Source organism: Theobroma cacao, chromosome 8 (assembly GCF_000208745.1).
Source record: "Theobroma cacao cultivar B97-61/B2 chromosome 8, Criollo_cocoa_genome_V2, whole genome shotgun sequence".
In the NCBI taxonomy this organism is placed as follows: domain Eukaryota; kingdom Viridiplantae; phylum Streptophyta; class Magnoliopsida; order Malvales; family Malvaceae; genus Theobroma; species Theobroma cacao.
This window is the reverse complement of record NC_030857.1, coordinates 19026461-19039442: the sequence shown is the minus strand read 5'-3', so window position 1 is coordinate 19039442 and position 12982 is coordinate 19026461.

The window sequence follows — 12982 nt, the reverse complement described above, 5'->3', positions numbered from 1 at the left end:
AAAAATTTTAATTTCGGTATAATTTGGAGTAAAAGGGTAAAATGGTAATTTTGCCATCCGAAATCAGAAATTTAATTTTTGAAAGGATTTTGATCAAATTTAATTATTTGGAGTGTGAAATGAGTATGAGGAGTGAAAATTATGCATGATGGAAAATTTTCAATTTTTGGGGTAAAAATGTAATTTTTGAAAAGTTCGAGGGTAAAAGTGTAATTTTAAAAAATTTACTCCACCAAAACTTTGGAAAAATCTGAAAATTTCACTTAAGACTTGGATAAGTCAAAGGGAATGCATGGTGGAAAAAGTAGGACAAATGGATGGCTAAAAAAAAAAATGAATTAATAAAATATTTAAAATATGAATAAAATAATATTATTTCATTAAACAATAAAAAAGGCATAAAAAAATCAGCCCACCCATTCTTCTTCTTCAACATTCGGCCAAGCAAGAAACAAGAGAGAGAAAGGAGAAAATAAAACCCTAGCTAAGAAATTTAAAGGGAAAATAGGTGGAAATTCAAAAATCAAGTGAAAAAAGGTAACATTTCTTAAATTTGTCTTGTGCTTTACCTTTCCCATGCATTTTCCATCATTTTTCATGGTTGAATCATGTGATTTGAGGATGATTTGAATTCTGGTCATATGGGTTTAGAGAGAGAAAGTTGTTAGATAAATTTGATTTTGAGCTATGTTAGTGTTTAGTGTTAGTTTAGCATGTTTATGAGTAAAACAACAAGAAAAATATTTATCTTCTCCATGAATTTCTCTAGGCCGAATCTAGCCAATGGTATGTGAGGATGAGGTTGACTTTATTTTAAGAGAATTGGGTGGAAAAATGATGAATTATGAGGTTGGAAATTAAATGGGAATTTTCGGTGCAATAAATTGAAATTTTTACCCACTAGGGGTAAAAGCGTAATTTATAGTCCGGACTGATAAATTGGACCAAATTCACAGTCATTGAGGTATTGTGGATATAATTGGATAATTGAAATTGAAATGGATGGAATTGGAGTCGAATTGGGGATTTTAGGAATTTACACCGTGTATAGGCGAGTTAGGTCGGACACCGCAATTAAGCGATTGTCTAGACATTTCAAATCCTATCTAGTGCATACGCATGGATAAGAGCCTGAAATAATTTATGATAAATTGACACAATTTATTGAATTTTGTGTCATGGATTATGGATAGGTGGTGAGTCAATTGTTTCGGGTAAGAGACTGCACCCGAGGGCGGAAGATAGGAGTATTTCTACTCCTAAAACTGTGAGTAAACTTATTATCGTCTTAATTATCTAGAGTAGTTTTATACAACTGTGTGATTTTATGAAAAATGGGTTTAAATGGTAAATTGCTATGTTTTAAGAGAAATTGTGATTTTATAAAATGATTTTATAAATTTTCTGGAAAATCGAATATTGGTTTTGAAAATAGAGTAATTGGAGACTGCTAGTTTGTGTTGCAAATTTATGGTTTTGAATTGAATGGCTTATGACAATAAATGAGCATGAATGGCTAAACTGATTTTGGTGTTAGAATTATTTATACTGTGTATTCAGCCTTGAGAGGCTAGGTTGCGATAAATTGCCATGTCATGCTAGAATGAATTTTATTGATTGGTGGATTATATATTAATTATTTACTGCAGAGGGGGTTCCGTGGACCAGCCTATTAGAGGGGCACGGTAAACTCCATTATATTATTACCTCGAACGGAGAGGCGCGTAGGGTATCTCCTGGGGTAAAGCTTAGGGTTCACTTCACGCCAAACCACCACGTGAAGGGGAACTCAGCCAACGCCAAGGAACGGCTGTATTTTTTTCAAACAAAAATATATTTTAAGTGTACACAAAATTTTAACAGCCTTGGCGGACTCGGTTAGATGCCCTGCGCAAGGTATCACCGAGTATGAGTTTTGGCACGAGCCAAAGTTTTAAGAAATTCATAAGCCAAGTTGATTACTCGATTTATATGGATTGATTTTATTTGGTTGAAATGAGTTGAAAGGTAATGAAATTACAGTATGATGATTTATTTTAATTGTCTCCATTTACTCGACTTTAGATAGTTTAGATGGTATCTGTTTACTCACTGAGATTTTATAATCTCACCACCCTCATTTCCTCACATTTCAAGCTCGGGGAATTCATAGTTAGCTGACTTTGACAAGGACCTTCATTTGGACTTGAATCAGTAAAAGCTGTAGGTTTTCAGCTTTTGATGCATTTTGGATAGATGTGGGCCCACGTGTCACTGTAAAAGAAATTTTATGCTTTGGTTATTTGCTTTATAGTATATATGAATATAATTATCTTTTACGCTATAAGAATTATGTACTGATAGTTTTATGAAAATTATTTTACAAGAAAATAGTTTATTTTATTGAATATTTTTATTATATTCAAATGGTCAAATTTTCACTTCAAATGAACGTTTTAGATACTTAATTTTTTTAAATCATTAAATATATATTTTCGGCTTACCTACTACATTTTTAGCATGTTTCGAGGTTTTCGACAAAAATGACAAAAATGGCCTTGCGAGCAAAAAAAAAATGTTATGTTATGATTTGGAAATGATTTGTAATCCTTCGTATTTTGATTATTTGATAACTATTGCTCACCGGGAAAGTGCGAAAGCTGATACGAGAGCCTTGCGAGGTTTCGATCGACATTCGGGGTGAAGAATGTTTGTCGAGGCTTCGCGGCGGTTGTCACGGGCTCGATGGGGAGTTCCGGGTCGTGACACTATTTCTCACTGTAGCGAGAATGAACTTCGCTGCAGTGAGAAACATTCTGTTCTACATGATACCCTATTCAGTTTTTGACATAGTTTTCACCCATTTAACTTCATGGATTGATCATGAGTTGTTGCAACACTATGAGGTTATTAATCAAAGTTTGAAATGAGGGGTTTTTAGTAAAAAATTAAATCAATTGCATTGTTTTTGAAACAAGTGCATCATGATTTCCAAATTCTTTCTATTAATTGCTTGTTCCCTTCTTATGTTCACTCACTGAGTTTTATACTCACATTTTTAAAATTCATGTTTTCAGATTTGGAGGCAGTTAGGACCTAGATTGAGTTGCACACATATGCTCGCTTTCTTGGTAGGTACTATGGTATTTCAGTAGTCGCATCTTCACCGTGGTCACTTCGCTGGAAGTCAAGAGTCATTTTGTTTTATGAGTACGTTCATATGATGTAAAATACTAAGATACGTGTCTTAGACGAAATATGTATATTTTAACTGTTAATGCCACCATGAGTTGAAATGTTAACATCATTTTGGGTTTATATTAATGAAATTCTTGATTACTATAACCATTATTAAAGTGATTATAAGTTGGAATTATGAAAGGTGACTTGAGAATAGTTGATGGGATGTTAAGCAAGATTACATAATAGGCTTGCTTGGGCTTGGTGGGCTATGCCCATTGGGCCCATGCACCGGTCATGGCCCGAGAATTTGGGCTGTGACAGTGGGAACCATTGATTTGGAAGTCAGAAATAAAGTGTTGTTAAATAAATGGATATGGAGATACGGAAGGGAGAAATAGAGTCTCTAGAGTGAAGTTATTGCTGAAAAGACTAAAAGCGATCCTTTTATCCTCTTACCAAAAATGAGTGTTAATAGGAATTTTTCTAGTGTGTGGAAAGGCATTATTAGTTTGGTACTCCCTACTAACAATTTTTTCCTGCAAGTGTGCTTGAATATTGGCTATGCTGTGGGTGATGGCTCTAATCTTTTCTTTTGGACAGACGAATGAATTGAAGGGACTACCCTGTCACAAAGGTTTCCTAGAATTTTTGCGCTTGCCACTAACAAGAGGGGAAGGATTGTAGAACATTGGAAATGGGAAGGGAACAAGTGGGTATCGAACGTTTGTTTGAGAAGGAATATTTTTGATCGGGAGCTTGAACAATGGAGGCAAATGGGGAACCTACTTACGGAAATCCAGAAAAGTAAAGACTTCAAGGACGAAATCATGTGGAAGGGGGAACCAAGCGGCAAGTATACATCAAGATCTTTCTATAAAAATGTTATGCATGTTAATGCAAGTATAGATAGGCTTTGGGGAGATGTGTGGGCAGGAGTGACACCCCATAGGGTTGAAGCTTTTGTTTAGCAAGTTATGTATGATAAAATAGGGGTTAAAATAGAATTAGCTAGAAAAGGCATCTTGAGAGAAAATTCTACCTTGTGTGCTCTATGCAAAAAGGAACATGAGACATGTGGCCATTTCCTTTTCACTTGTGTTCAATCATGGAAAATTTGGTGCTGGTGGTGTGAATTGTATGAGTATTAATGGACCTCTCTAAAGAATGGTAACACGTTTTTTTGTGCTTGGAATGAAAGTCAGATTGGAGGGAAAGATAAGAGGGTTTGGAAAATGGCTTTTTTTGCCATTACATGGTCAATTTGGAAGGAAAAAATGAAATCATGTTTGGAGGCAGAGAGTGGAAGGCTAAAACTTGTTAGGATCCGGTTAAAATAAAGATCGCAACGTGGGCTCATGTTAAGTGCCTAAGCGAGTACAGCTCTATTATGGGAACTTTCATCTAGCCAAATGGAGTCAATGGTGTGAAACAAGTAGACAAGAGGCAGAAAAGAATTGTATGGGAAGCTCCTTCAGAAATTTAACGTGGATGGAGCTGTGAAGAAATGCTGAGGGCGGCAAGAATTTGGGGTATCTTAAAGGACAACAAAGGAGAGGCGAAAGTTATTTTCTCAAAACCAATGAATAGGCCAGATTCTACCTTGGTAGAATTGTTGGCTGTCAAGGAAGCTTTCCTTTTATTCACAGCCACGAAATGGAAAGGGGTCAAGGCATTGGTTATTGAAAGTGATAGCTGCAATGTGGTGCCATGGATTAAAAATCATGAAGGAGCTCCCTGGAGACTAAGAAAGTGGGTGTTGCAGATTGAAAACTTAACAAAAGAAGTCAGATCCTAGGAAATAAAGCATGTGTTTAAGGAAGCTAATCAAAGGGTTGATGAGCTAGCTAAATGTGGGGTTCAACTATAGGAGGAAATGATTTGTGTGTATGAATAAGATGTCTAGCTTCTTTCTTTATAGTTCTTGTTCGACTAGATCCCTCTTTTGTGGGATCTTGGTGGGGTTGTTTTGCAAGGGTTGCCTAAATGGAAGGTGCAGATCTGTGTTCCAACTTAGCTAGAATGGCTTGAAGCGAGTTGAACCTAGGATAGAAGACTAAGCCTTAAACTTGAGGCCTAGGGATGTTGACTAATCTATATGTGTGTAGGTTTTTTTATCTTTTTTGTGGTTTTTTTTGTATGTGCATAGGGCTGACAAAGTGCAAAGGGGGATTAGGGAGGTATGTCCTACCCATCCAAATCTCATCTCTTTCCCTCGGTGTTCATTTGTTTTTGGATGGAGTTTCTATCCTTCCAATTAATGAATTTATCAAGGCATTTAAAAAAAAATCAAAGAACAATACATAAAATAAAAAAATATAATACATTAAAAAGTTCATAAACTATTTAAATAATAAATTTAAATAAATTTTTATTTTTTAGTTATGTTTAATTAAGGATATATTTATATTTTAAATGAAATAGTTAACTAATTGTCAAGGGTTAAAATATTATTTGTCATTTTATATATTACATTATGGAGAGTGAAAAATATAAAGTGATTATATCATCTCATGACATGTAATTGTCTATTATGACATGTTACGTAAACATCACATGATATAAAATGATAAAAGATAAAATGATAAGTAACATTTTAATTAATGATTGTTAATAAACCGATAGTTTTTTAAGTTTATTTGACATAAATGTTTGATTGAATACCATAAAAAATAAAAATTTATTCAAAATTTTTTAATTATTTATAAATTTAAAAAAAGAAATAAGGAAGTACAGTTTTGATTTTTTTTTTCTTGTGCTTATTTGTGATACGGACACTATCCTTTCTTCTTTTTGGTGAGTTGGGAGAATGGAGTTGTTCCTCCCCAAAGCAAATGCATTCAAAATAAGTATTGAATTCATACGGTTTTTTCCTTTTCTTATTTATTTTTGGATAATTGTGCTAAATTCATTGAGCACAAAAAGTGGAGCTTTTACTTGGGAGTTTGGGAGAGAAGAGGAAGCATGCGCTGGCATTTGGTAATGCGCGGTGAAACCAAGCAAAGAAGCAGAGCAGTCTACAATGAAGACCATTGTGTTTTCTTCTTTCGCGAATCACACTCATAGGCAACCATTGTAGGGAGTGGCATTGGACTCTAGCATTACTAGTATAGACCAAATGATTTTTTGGCTAAGGTCCTACCGACCTTTCCTTTTTTGCCTCATTTCGGTAAAAGGTTGTTTTATTAATTTATTATGTTACTACTTTCTTTTGGAGGCAGGGCATTTCACCTATGATGAGTTTTGCTTCAAGTTTGTTAAAACCTTTCGACCTAACCTACCTTCCCTTCCATGCTTCATGTTAATCATGTACATCATCAATTTTTGTGGGGAGTTGAAGGAGAGAAAGAGAGGAAACAATATCAAGAAACGTGAAAGAGAGTTTAGAAAGAAAGTAAAAAAGTTATATTTTTTTACCTTACTACATTACATTTTTTATATTTAATTTTAATAATTTTATATTTATTTATTAATGAGGTGATGTTTTATGGTTGACTGATACGCTGTCAATATATTAAATATAAATCTTATATATATTATTATTAGAACAATCATTCTCTTCATTATAATTTTTTTTCAAAAAATATATGTTAATTATTAAAGCAAAAGTCTCGATGCATCTTCGTTATAGTCAAATAAATTACTATATATAATCTAATTACTTTATTAAGATTCAAAAAGATTAGAAATAAACTTTTCATTCTTGAAATTACTTTTTTTCATGCACAAAGGGAAACTTTTTGACCCCATACAAAATTTGTTGATAAACTATACACGGCACTGTAGACACTAGTTATTTATTTTCTTTCTTTATTTTTGTAATGTAGAGGACCTTATTTTATTTTTATTTTTAGAGGTCTATTTTAAATGTTTATTCTAAGTGTTATTTAAATCAAGTCCAAAGATCAGTAGGCTTTTGGCACCCCAAGCATTATGTTAGTGTCCATTAGACCTGTCAATATGGGCCTAGCCCATCGGGCTGGCCCATTTTTCATGAAATATAGGGTGGGTAGGGTCATAAAAATTTCAGCCCATATTAAACCCGGGCCTAGATGGGTTGGCCCGTTTGATTAGGGGGCTAACCCGGGTTGGTGCGGGCTAGCCCGGTGGGCCAAAAAAATTAAATTTAAAAATAGCCTGTTTCAGTGTTTTATAATTTTTTTATGAAAAAAAAATTACCCAACCCGACACCGTTTCAGGCTTCAACAATTCTCCAATTCGGCCTTTCCCTTAATCCTCTTTCTACCGTTCTTTCACTCTTTCTTTCAGCCTACAACAGCAGCCAGCAGTCGAGTTTTGGTCTCTCAAATCCCCATCCCCATTCGACCATCCCCATCGGCCATCGACTTTCAAGCTTCGGCAGTTTAGCCCTTCCCCCTTCTGTCGTTCTTTCAATCTTTCTTTCAACCTACAGCAGCCAGGCAGCAGCAGTCAAGTTTTGCTTTCTCAAATCTGCCCATCCCCATCGGCCATCGGCTTTTAAGCGGTCACCACTCCTCTGCTTTGAGTCTTCTCTGGCAACCCAGTAAGTCTCTCTTACTAATCGACTATATGATTTCCACACAAATATGGTACCAAATTTATAATCTCCGCTCTCTCCTTTACAAGAACTATTCCATGTAAAACTTGTTTATTCTGCAATTATCCAGCTTTAAAAGAAACTGAATTCCAGGAAGGGAGGGAACTGATGCAGTGGCCTACTGGGCATCATCTCTCAATTGTAATGACAAACAAGGACAGTTAATAATAGTCTATTGATGTACTATTTTGGAAGCTAACCACACAGCTGCTAAATGTAGGGCTTGAAGTATAATTGACCAGGGGCTCCTATTAGACCTTAATTATTCAACCCAAGTTTCAATTAATGGGAAAATTTCGACCAAAAAAATGAAGAACATCTCCATTGTTTTAATGTATATACAGAAATGCAGTCAATTGTGAAAAATTTTTAAAAATATGAGCTAGCCTAGCCTGGCCCATGGGCTAGCAAGGGGTGGGCTGGGTTGGGGATTTGGCAACCTATATAAAATATGGGCTGGCTCGACCCAGCCCATATTTTTTCAGCCCACAAGGGCTTGGGTCAAGCTGGGCCGGGCCAACCCATATTGACAAGTCTAGTGTCCATGTAAAGAGTGTTTAAAGTCAAGCCCAACAAAATTAAGAAATATCTAGAAACTAAAGGAATTAAAAATAAATAGAGTTGGACGACTGATAGAAGGGAGCGACAACCAAAAGAAATCGTGAGAAATCCCTAGTTTTCTAGCAACCAAGCAACCACAAAAAAAATAAAATGCCGCCAGTTAGGTTAGTGAATGGAGGGATTTTTGTTTTTTGGTGAAAGGAGAGGAAATAAATTTTTTAGGGAGTGCCGTCGGTTTGTGAGAGAGTTGCAAGTTAATGAGGGGCAAAGGAAGGGCTGTAGTTGCTGGTTTGTGAGAGAGAAAAGAGGGGTTGGTGCTACCAGTTTGTGAGAGAGGAATGAGGGGCTGTGCCACCAGTTTGTGAGAGAGCTTATGAGGGATAAAGCCACCGATTTATAAGAGAGCCAAGGAGGGATAGTGTTGCCAACGTTGATAGTGAAGAAGGAAGGATGGAGGCTACAACCATGGTGAGAAAGAGATTTGGTGAAGGGAAAGAAATGGGAGCATAAGTGGCGGAAGAAAGAGGAAATAAGGGGGAAGGTAGAAAGTTTTATACTTTGAGCAGAAAAGCTCTAAACGGTGCTGCTTCAAGAGGAGTAAAATCACTCCTTTGATCTTCCAACCGTGCCATTAGCAAGAGAACGTCCGACAGGTTACAACAAACTACTTGGGTCACCACCTAAGCCCAGGCTAAGTAAAAATCATACTTTTGTTTATATAATTTATTGTGCTTTGAATTGATTGGGTTTAACGTATTATTTGATGCAACAAAGTTAAATAATTTTAGCACAATGCTTTAAAATTTTCAGATAACATTTTAGAATTTGGGAAATTAGTGTGAGCAAAGATGCAAAGATGAGAATAATAGCAAACAAAAAATGTTTTTAAGGTAATTAGTTAAATTAAAAAAAAGAAAATTAAATTTAGGGGAATGGCTATTAGAAATATATACAAGACACAAAATAAGCTGCTTAATGAAACATGTTGATAATAAAAGATTTAGAAGGATAAATAAAATATAAGAATATAAATGAATGGAATAAATGATAAGGAAAAAATATGCATATAGATTAAATTAAGTAAAATTGGAAATTATTAGGTTATTGGTGGAGTATTCTTAAATAAAAATATACAAAAGGGATGTAAATTGGTTGGTGTTATCCGGGTATACGCGGATACTCGATTTGATAATATAGGGTTCGGATACCCTATATTCGATTATGAGATGGATTCAGGAAAAGTCTAGGATATTGTAAATCTGAACTCGATTATACATATATACTAATATTATATGTAATGTTTCAAAATTTTGTAATTTGTCAAATTCAAACCTTTACCCTCTTGACCTTCAACACTAATTTTACCAACTTAATCAACTTTCATTTTTGGTAAACTAATAAATTTAAAATTAATTTTTTATATGATTTTTAGTTATTTTATCGTTTGGGTTTTTCTTTTTTAAAAATTTATTTTTTGAGTTATTTAATAGGGCATTTAATGAATTCGAGTAATTAACGGATAGTGCTATATTATTAGCATTCAGTTTTGGGTAATGTTTTGTAATTTTGTTCAATTTTTAAAAGAATGTACTAAAGGCAACAATATTTTCTTTTAAAAAAATATACAAAAGTATTTTAACTATACTTAACTTATAATTAAGGAATGTAAATGGGTTGTTGTTATACGGGTATACGTAGGTATCTGATTTGATAACATAGGGTTTGGTATCCTATATTCAGTTATGAGATGGATTCAGCTATCGTCCTTAAGATACACTAAATTTGAACCCGATTATGCATATATATATATATATATATATATATATATATTAATATTACATATAGTGTTTCAAAATTTTGTAAATTTGTCAAATTCAAACCTTTATCCTCTTTACCATCAATGTTATCTTTACCAGCTTAATCAACTTTCTTTTTTATAAATTAATAAATATAAAATTAATTTTTTATATGAATTTTAGTTATTTAAATTATAATTTGTGTTTTTTTTTTAAATTTATCGTTTGACTTATTTAATAAGGTATTTAACGAATTTAGATAATTAATGGATGTCGTTATATTATTAGTGTTCTATTTTTCATAATATTTTATGATTTTATTCAAATTTTAATAAGATTCAATTATATTCTTAATTAAACAAATTTAAGAGAGAATTCTTAAAAAAGATGGGTACCCCACCCGGTTACATCCTTATTAACAATGGAGATGGTCTGAATAAGTTAAGAGGCATACAAAACTTTAAGTGGAAAATTGGTGTGAAGGTTGGGCCGGCTGGCTAATGATGTGTGTTGGGCCGTTGTAAAAGAAAAATAAAGAACAGTCTCCAAGTCCGAGCTTCCCCTAGTATTGGTCCCTCTCCAGCAAGAAAACATTTCTACTATATATGATTCCTATTTCAATCGAAGCCCTCCAAGGTTTTAGTTTGGTTTATTCTTTTTTAGGGCTTTACCCTAAAGGGAGCCCTTTCAAAAATTCTCTAAGGCCAAGGCCAAGGCTGAACCTAGGCCTAAGAGTAGACTTGTCAATATGAGCCTAGCCCATCGGGCTAGCTCATTTTTTATGAAATATGGGGTGAGTTGGGTCATAAAAATTTCAATCCATATTAAACCCGAGCCTAGATAGGTTGGCCCGTTTGATTAGGGGGCAAACCCGGGTTAGTGCTAGCCAGCCCAATGGACCAAAAACATTAAATTTAAAAATGGTCTGTTTCAGTGTTTCATAATTTTTTTTATGAAAAAAAAATACCAACTCGACACCGTTTCAGGCTTTAGCAATTCGCCAATTCGGCCTTTCCCCCAATCCTTCTTTTGCTGTTCTTTCACTCTATCTTTCAGCCTACAACAGCAGCCAGCAGTCGAGTTTTGGTCTCTCAAATCTCCATCCCCATCTAGCCATCCCCATAGGCCATCGGCTTTCAGGCTTCGGCAGTTAAATCTTTCCCTCTACTGTCGTTATTTCAATCTTTCTTTCAGCCTACAGTAGCCAGGCAGCAGCAGTCGAGTTTTGCTTTCTCAAATCCCCATCCCCATCCAGCCATCCCTATCGGCCATCAGCTTTCAGACGGTCACCACTCCTCTACTTTGAGTCTTCTCTAGCAGCCCAGTAAGTCTCTCTTACTAATCGACTATATGATCTCCACACAAATATGGTACCAAATTTATAATCTCCACTTACTTCTTTACAAGAACTATTCCATGTAAAACTTATTTATTCTGCAATTATCAAGCTTTAAGAGAAACTAAATTCCAAGAAAGGAGGGAACTGATGTAATGGCCTACTAGGCATCATCTCTCAATTGTAATGACAAACAAGGATAGTTAAAAATAGTCTGTTGATGTACTATTTTGGAAGTTAACCACACAACTGCTAAATGTAGGGCCTGAAGTAGAATTGACCATGGGCTCCTATTAGGCCTTAATTATTCAACCCAAGTTTCAATTAATGGGAAAATTTTGGTCAAAAAAATGAAGAGCATCTTCTTTGTTTTAATATATACACAGAAATGCAGTCAATTTTGAAAAATTTTGAAAAATATGGGTTGGCCCAGCCCCACCCATGGGCTAGCAATGGGTGGGCTAGGTTGGGGATTTGACAACCCATATAAAATATGGACTAGCATGGCCCAGCCCATATTTTTTCAACCCACAAGGGCTTGGGCAAGACTAAGCTAGGTCGGCCCATATTAACAAGTCTACCTAAAAGGGAGTTTGGAAATAGTTTTCAACTAGCAATAGATGTTCCTCGGTTAGAACCTCACTAGCTGCGTCATTGCCCCAAGCGCAAAAATAAGGTTTTAGGCTGGTTAATTGAACAACACCTATTCCATCTCTTCTTCAATCTTTTTTAGGGATGTCAACGGGTACCTTATTATAAGGTACCTGCGGGTACCCGACCCGATTATTCCGGGTTAGGGTACCCATTAAACGAGTTAGGAGCGAGTTCGGGTATCACACTTTGGATACCCGCTACCCGAACCTGATTATTTTTTAATCGGGTTTCGCGGATACCCGCACCGAACCCATTTACAAATATCCGTTTATATATTTTTTATTATTTAAATAGTTGAATAAAATTGTTAGTGATTGGACTCGAACCTGCGCCAAGAAAGGTAAACACTTACCGTCTCAACCATCTTGATAAGTTGTTGCCTTTGTTATATATTGACAAATATATTTAAAATATAGCTAGTTAAATAACTAATGTAATGATATAAATATATATAAATAAAAAATTATTAGATTATTAATTATGTTTAAATAAGATGAATATCATATCATATTACAAAGGAACATAATTACTATTATATACATTTTAATAAAAATATATTTTCTTTTTATTTTAGGTTAAGATTACAAAAATTATAACTTATAATATATATACTTAAATAGAGTGTTTAAGCTTAAAATAGTTTTGGAATCTAACTATTTTTTTAATTTCATGTAATTAAAGACAAACTCATATAGTTAATTAAATTAATTCATTAAACTATGATTATTAATTAACTTGAAATGTTTTTAAATATATATATTATATATATTGAGTAATATTATAAGAAATATGATTACTATATTATATATATATACTAATACTTTTAGTATATATATACTTTAAATATAAATATATTTATTTTTTATTTTGTGTTAACATTATAAAAATTATAACTTA